Raw genomic sequence first — 6829 nt, 5'->3', positions numbered from 1 at the left:
CAGGGGTCCTAAACTTTTGGAAGGTCCTAGACGCAGGACTTACATATCTATCTGGCACAGTTAAACCACAGTGCTCAGAGCCCATCGTGCTCAGAGGGACCCGTGAAAATGTTTTAATTTCTTTTAAAATCAGAAAGAGAAAAAAAAATGAATATAATCAAGCTTAGATTACATATGTCTTTAAACCAACAAAGTTGTAAAATGTAATTATTTTTAAGTGCCTACAAAAGCCATAAATAATACCTTCTACTGGGCCCCTTTGTCATCTGGAATCTCTCATCAAAATACCATTTGTTATTAAAGACAAACTTCTGGTTACCCAAAGGAAAAGGAGTGTGGGTGGAGTTAATCAGGAATTAGGATTAACAGATAGGTTCATGAGTGCTAAGTTGCTTCAGTTGTGTCCGATTGTTCGAACCTATGGACTGTAGCCTGCCAACTATAGCCCACCAGGCTCTTCTGTCCATGGAATTCTCCAGGCAGAAATGCTGGAGTGGGTTGCCTTGCCCTCCTCGAGGGGATCTTCCCAACCAGCTAATATGGCTCAACTGTAGAGCACAGGGAATTATGTTCAATATCCTGTAATAACCTATAATGGAAGAGAATCTGAAAAGTATATGTATTTTTTTCAATATGCTATACACCTGAAGCTAACACAACATTGTAAATCAACTATACTTCAATTTGAGTCTCTTGGACATCAAGGAGATCAAACCAGTCCATCTTAAAGGAAATCAACTCTGAATACTCATTGGAAGGACTGATGCTAAAGCTGAAGCTCCAATACTTTGACCACCTGATGGGAAGAGTCGACTCATTGGAAAAGACCCTGATTCTGGGAAAGACTGAGGGCAGGAGGAGAAGCGGGCAGCAGAGGATGAGATGGTTAGACAGCATCACCAACTCAATGGGCATGAGTCTGAGCAAACTCCTGGAGATAGTGAAGGACAGGTAAGCCTGGGGTGCCACAATCCACGGGGTCTCAAAGAGTCAGACACAACTTATGACTGAGCAGCAACACTTAGATTTTAAAAGTACCATTTGTTAGATTCATCAAATCCATACAGGGGGTTACAACAAAGTCCATGATGTTGAAATATATTTTTTTAACTTTCTATTTTATATGGAGTATACTGGATTAACAATGTTATGATAGTTTCAGGTGGACAGCAAGGGGACTCAGCCATATATATGAAACACATTTATTAAAATACTTTTTAAAAAATACTTAGTGATTCATCCTTGAATGAGTGGATAAACGAAATGGGGTCTACCCACACAATGAGGCATTATTCAACCTTAAAAAGGAAGGAAATTCTGACACAGGCTACAACGATGTGAATGAACCTTGAAGATATTGTGCTCAGTGAGATCAGCTAGAGAGGGAAGGATGAATATTGTGTGATTCCACTCAGGGTCCCTAGGGGGGTCAGATTCATGGAAACAGAAAGTAGGTAGTAGGTGCCACCAGCAGGGAGATGGGGAGTCAGTGTTTCGTGGGGACAGAGTTTCAGTTTGGGAAGATGAGAAAGTCCAGGAGATGGATGGTGGGGATAGTTTCACAACAAAGTGAAAGTACTTATTTTCACTGAGCTTTGCACTTAAAGATGGTTAAAAGGTGGTGCTTCCCTGGTGATCCAGTGGTTAAGACTCCTTGCTTCCACTGGAGGGGGTGTGGCTTTGATCCCCAGTCTAGGAACTAAGATCCCACATGTTACATGGTGCCGGCAAAACAAAAAACCAAAGGGAAAAGGAAAAAAGGCTAAAAGGTAAGTTTCATGTTTACTATATTTCACCACAATAAAAAATTGCTTTCAAACACTTGCAAGACAATAACTTCAAAAAGAATTCTGAAATAGAGCTATACCCAAGCAAACAAACAGAACTTAAGGTTCCACCTCTGTGTGTATCACATTAACAAGATCTCATCACTCCAGTGATTTCTCAATAGTAACAAGGGTCAACCGTATTTTGAGCCACCTGGGGCAATGTGACCTGATGTGAAAATGCCTGTGGTTTTCTACTTGAGACAAAGCCACAAGAACTTCATTCATAATTGAGGAAATGGTAAATATCAGTTAGAGTCAGTGAGAATAAAGATATGAGGTTTTCCCCCCTCATTGATACATTGGACACCCTGAATTTTATCATTAGATCTCCCAAGCAGTGCATGGATTCCAGGCCAAAGTTCACTGAAAGGTTTTTGGGAGAGAGATGAAATTATCTAGATGCTAAGTCCCACTCTGTCGGCCTGCCCCCCACCCCCGACAATGCCTCACTTATTCCTAGTCTCCTGAGAGGGAGAAATTTTATTGAACCCATACTGTGTGCTAGGCACGTCTAGGCTCTGGGGACACCTTGGGGTGGGGGTGGGGGAAGAAGTGGTCCATGCTCTTGGGGCCTCCCGAGCTGGACAGGGAGAAGGCATCCAACCCATCTTCCCACACCTCTCTCCACACCCCCACACCCACTTTTTGGAGCATCCGTTACGTGGCCGTTCCCACACCAAACGCATCTTGGTGGTCATCTGATCCATGTCTTAAAACAACCGTTCCTGGTTTATTGTTATTCAGTCACTCAGTCTTCAACTCACTTTGGTCTGGCTTTGCTGTTTATCCAAATTGGCCAGAAGTCAGCAAAGTTTTTGCTGTGAAGGACCAGAGAGTAAAATACTGTCTGTCTTATGGCCCATAGTGTCTTTATTACAACTATCTGATGCTGCCATTCCTTGTAACCCCAAAGCAGTCACAGGCGATATGTCAATAAATGAGTGTGGCTGTGTCTCAATAAAACTTTATTTACAAAACCAGTCAGTGGGCTGGACAGTGATAGTAGTTTGCAGACCCTGGACATCGATGGTGTCAATATTTCGCTTTATTCTGGGTGACTATGGGCTTCCCAGGTGGAGCTGGTTGAAAGAACCCACCTACCCAAGTAGGAGAGGCAGGAGACTTGGATTCGATTCCTGGGTCGGGAAGACCCCCTGGAGTAGGAAATGACAACCCACTGCAGTATTCTTGCCTGGAGAATCTACTGGACAGAGGAGCCTGGCAGATTATGGTCCATCGGGTTGCAAAGAGTCGGGCACAACTGAGGCAACTTGGCACACAGGCACTGGTGACTACATCTCCAACATTTTTCTAAGCCTGTATATGTAACCCAGACTTTTTTATTTTGGCCAAACCATGCAGCTTGGGGAAACCTAGCTCCCTGACCAGGGATCAAAACCATTCCCCCTGCAGTAGAAGCATGGAGACCTAACCACTGGACTAGAAGGGAAGTCCCCAAACTTTGTTCTTTTAAAGTGTCCTGTGGTCTCATTAAGCATTGCTGTATCACAGTTTGTTGAGTCCCCTGTCATTGTTCAGGGCTTTCCGAGGTGGCTCAGTGGGAAAGATTCTGCCTGCCAATGCAGGAAATGAGGGTTTCATCCTTGGGTAGGGAAGTTCCCTGGAGAAGGAAATGGCAACCCAGTGTCTAGCCCGGTACCCTTGCCTGGAGAACCTCATAAACAGAGGAGCCTGGAGGGCTCGCAAAGAGTCAGACACGACTGAGCACCATAGCAGCAGCTGTTATTGGACAAGCTGGTTGCTGCCAATATCCCCCCCAAACAGGCATGGACACCTTATGATTATGAACACAGACCAGGGGAGGTGGAGGGGGAGTCTGAGTGAGTGCTGGGTTCAAATCCTTATTCTGATACTTACCAGCTATGAGATGGGGCCATGGGCGAGTCCTCTGAGCCATGCCTCAGTTTCCTTCCCTTGTAACATAGCCATGGTAACAGCACCTGCTTTATTGGATTGATGAAAGGATTAGGTGATGGGGCTTCCCTGAGGGTCCAGTGGTTCCATGCTCCCACCACAAGGGGGCACAGATTTGATCTCTGGTCAGGGCCAAAAGAGTTGAGCTATTGCAAATCCTAAAAGATGATGCTGTGAAAGTGCTGCACTCAATACGCCAGCAAATTTGGAAAACTCAGCAGTGGCAACAGAACTGGAAAAGGTCAGTTTTCATTCCAATCCAAAGAAAGGCAATGCCAAAGAATGCTCAAACTACTGCACATTTGTACTCATCTCACACGTTAGTAAAGTAATGCTCAAAATTCTCCAAGGTTTCAACAATACCATGAAATTCCAGATGTTTTTAGCTGGTTTTAGAAAAGGCAGAGGAACCAGAGATCAAATTGCCAACATCTGCTGGATCATTGAAAAAGCAAGCGAGTTCCAGAAAAACATCTATTTCTGCTTTATTGACTATGTCAAAATATCTGACCGTGTGGATCACAACAAACTGTGGAAAATCCTGAAAGAGATGGGAATACCAGACCACCTGACCTGCCTCTTGAGAAATCTGTATGCAGGTCAGGAAGCAACAGTTAGAACTGGACATGGAACAACAGACTGGTTCCAAATAGGAAAAGGAGTACATCAAGGCTGTACATTGTCACCCTGCTTATTTAACTTATATGCAGAGTACATCATGAGAAACGCTGGGCTGAATGAAGCACAAGCTGAAATCAAGATTGCTGGGAGAAATATCAGTTACCTCGGATATGCAGATGACACCACCCTTATGGCAGAAAGTGAAGAGGAGCTAAAAAGCCTCTTGATGAAAGTGAAAGAGGAGAATGAAAAAGTTGGCTTAAAGCTCAACATTCAGAAAACTAAGATCATGGCATCTGGTCCCATCACTTCATGGCAAATAGATGGGGAAACAGTGGAAACAATGTCAGACTTTATCTTTTTGGGCCTCAAAATCACTGCAGATGGTGACCGCAGTCATGAAATTTAAAGATGCTTGCTCCTTGGAAGAAAAGCTGTGACCAACCTAGACAGCATATTAAAAAGCAGAGACATTACTTTGCCAACAAAGGTCCATCTAGTCAAGGCTATGGTTTTTCCAGTGGTCATGTATGGATGTGGGAGTTGGACTATAAAGAAAGCTGAGCACCAAAGAATTGATGCTTTTGAACTGTGGTGTTGGAGAAGACTCTTGAGAGTCTCTTGGACTGCAAGGAGATCCAACCAGTCCATCCTAAAAGAGATCAGTCCTGAGTGTTCATTGGAAGGACTAATGTTGAAGCTGAAACTCCAATACTTTGGCCACCTCATGCGAAGAGCTGACTCATTTGAAAAGACCCTGATGCTGGGAAAGATTGAAGGCAGGAGGACAAGGGGATGACAGAGGATGATATGGTTGGATGGCATCACCGACTCAATGGACATGAGTTTGGGTAGACTCCGGGAGTTGGTGATGGACAGGGAGGCCTGGCAGTGCTGCAGTCCATGGGATCGCAAAGAGCTGGACACAACTGAGCGACAGAACTGAACTGGGGTAAAAAAAAAAGTACTAGGTGACTTCATTGAAAGAGTTTCTAAGAGTTTCTAGGGTAACTGCAAAGAACAGGAACTTCTGGATCTTTTCAGACATGGAGAAGAAACACTCTCACTCTTACTAAACACTGCCAGAGATTTTTTTTTGTCCAAAAGAGTAGCCCTGTTTGCGCTCCCCCGGGAAGTGAACCAAAGGGCTTACTTCCCACATCTCCACCACCATGCCACTTTCTCTTTCTTAATTTGTATTGACGTGTAATTCATAAGCACTGAAGTCTATAAAGTTTAAAGGGACAGCTCAGTGGGTTTGGGGGCATGTACACACTCTTTCCGACCCAGAGGTAAAATCTGGGTTCTTCTACATTTGCAGCCAGATTCTTTACCGTCTGAGCCACCAGGGAAGCCCTTCGTATTTCACACACTCCCTGTAACCAACATCCTTACCGAGATATATTAGAGATGATTCCAACCGCTACAAGTCTCCAAGGTCCCCTTCTTTGTCCCTACCCACAGGACAACCACCCGCCTGGTTTCTCTCATCATAGCTTTAGTTTTGATTTTGAAACTTCATCAAAAGAGAACCAGTGTGTGGGTACATTTGCATCTGCCTTCTTTCCCTCAGCATCATGGCTGTGAGTTTCAACCATGTCCTTGTGAATATCAGTAATTCATCCTTATTCCAATCTTTACGTACTGGGAGAAACAGTTAAGTCTAAGCAGTAAGATGGAAGAGGAAGAAGGCCAGTATGGCAGTCTCAAGCAGGTTGGCAAGCTATTCCTGTAAAGGGTTAGGTAGTAAGTCTTTTCAGCTTTGCAGGATACAGGAGGTCACTGTTGTGTAATTTTGCTTTAAAAATGTACAGATTCTTAGCTTGTGAGTCATGCCAACAGACAAATTCTTTGGATAGTATTGGCCCTCAGGATGGTTTGCAGACTTTTACTCTAAATCCTTTTACCACACTGCCTGACACACAGCAAGTATTCATTTCTAAGAGTTGACAGGCAAATTTTCCATGGCATCTAATTTTGAATTTATTTTTATGTATCCTTTTTTTTACTACCACCCCAAAATGTTTAATCTTTTGTTTTTTATTTTATTTTTGAAAAATAATCGACATACAACACAGGATTAAGCTTAGGCATACAACATAACGATTTGATGTATGTATATACTGGGCTCCCCTGGTGGATCAGATGGTAGCGAGTCTGCCTGCAGTGCCAGAGACCCAGGTTTGATCCCAGGGTCAGGAAGATATCCTGGAGAAAGAAATGGCTACCCACTTCAGTATTTTTGCCTGGAGAATTCCATGGACAGAGGAGCCTGGCGGGCTACAGTTCATGGAGTCACAAAGAGTTGGACAAGACTGAGTGGCTAACACACACAATATATTAACAATATATTGTGAAAAGACCACAATATGTCTAGGTAACATCTATCACCTCACATAAACATTTTTCTTTTCTTGTGATGAGAACTTTAAGACCTACTCTCA

Source organism: Muntiacus reevesi, chromosome 1, assembly GCF_963930625.1.
Source record: "Muntiacus reevesi chromosome 1, mMunRee1.1, whole genome shotgun sequence".
In the NCBI taxonomy this organism is placed as follows: domain Eukaryota; kingdom Metazoa; phylum Chordata; class Mammalia; order Artiodactyla; family Cervidae; genus Muntiacus; species Muntiacus reevesi.
Note: the sequence above shows the minus strand (reverse complement) of the source record.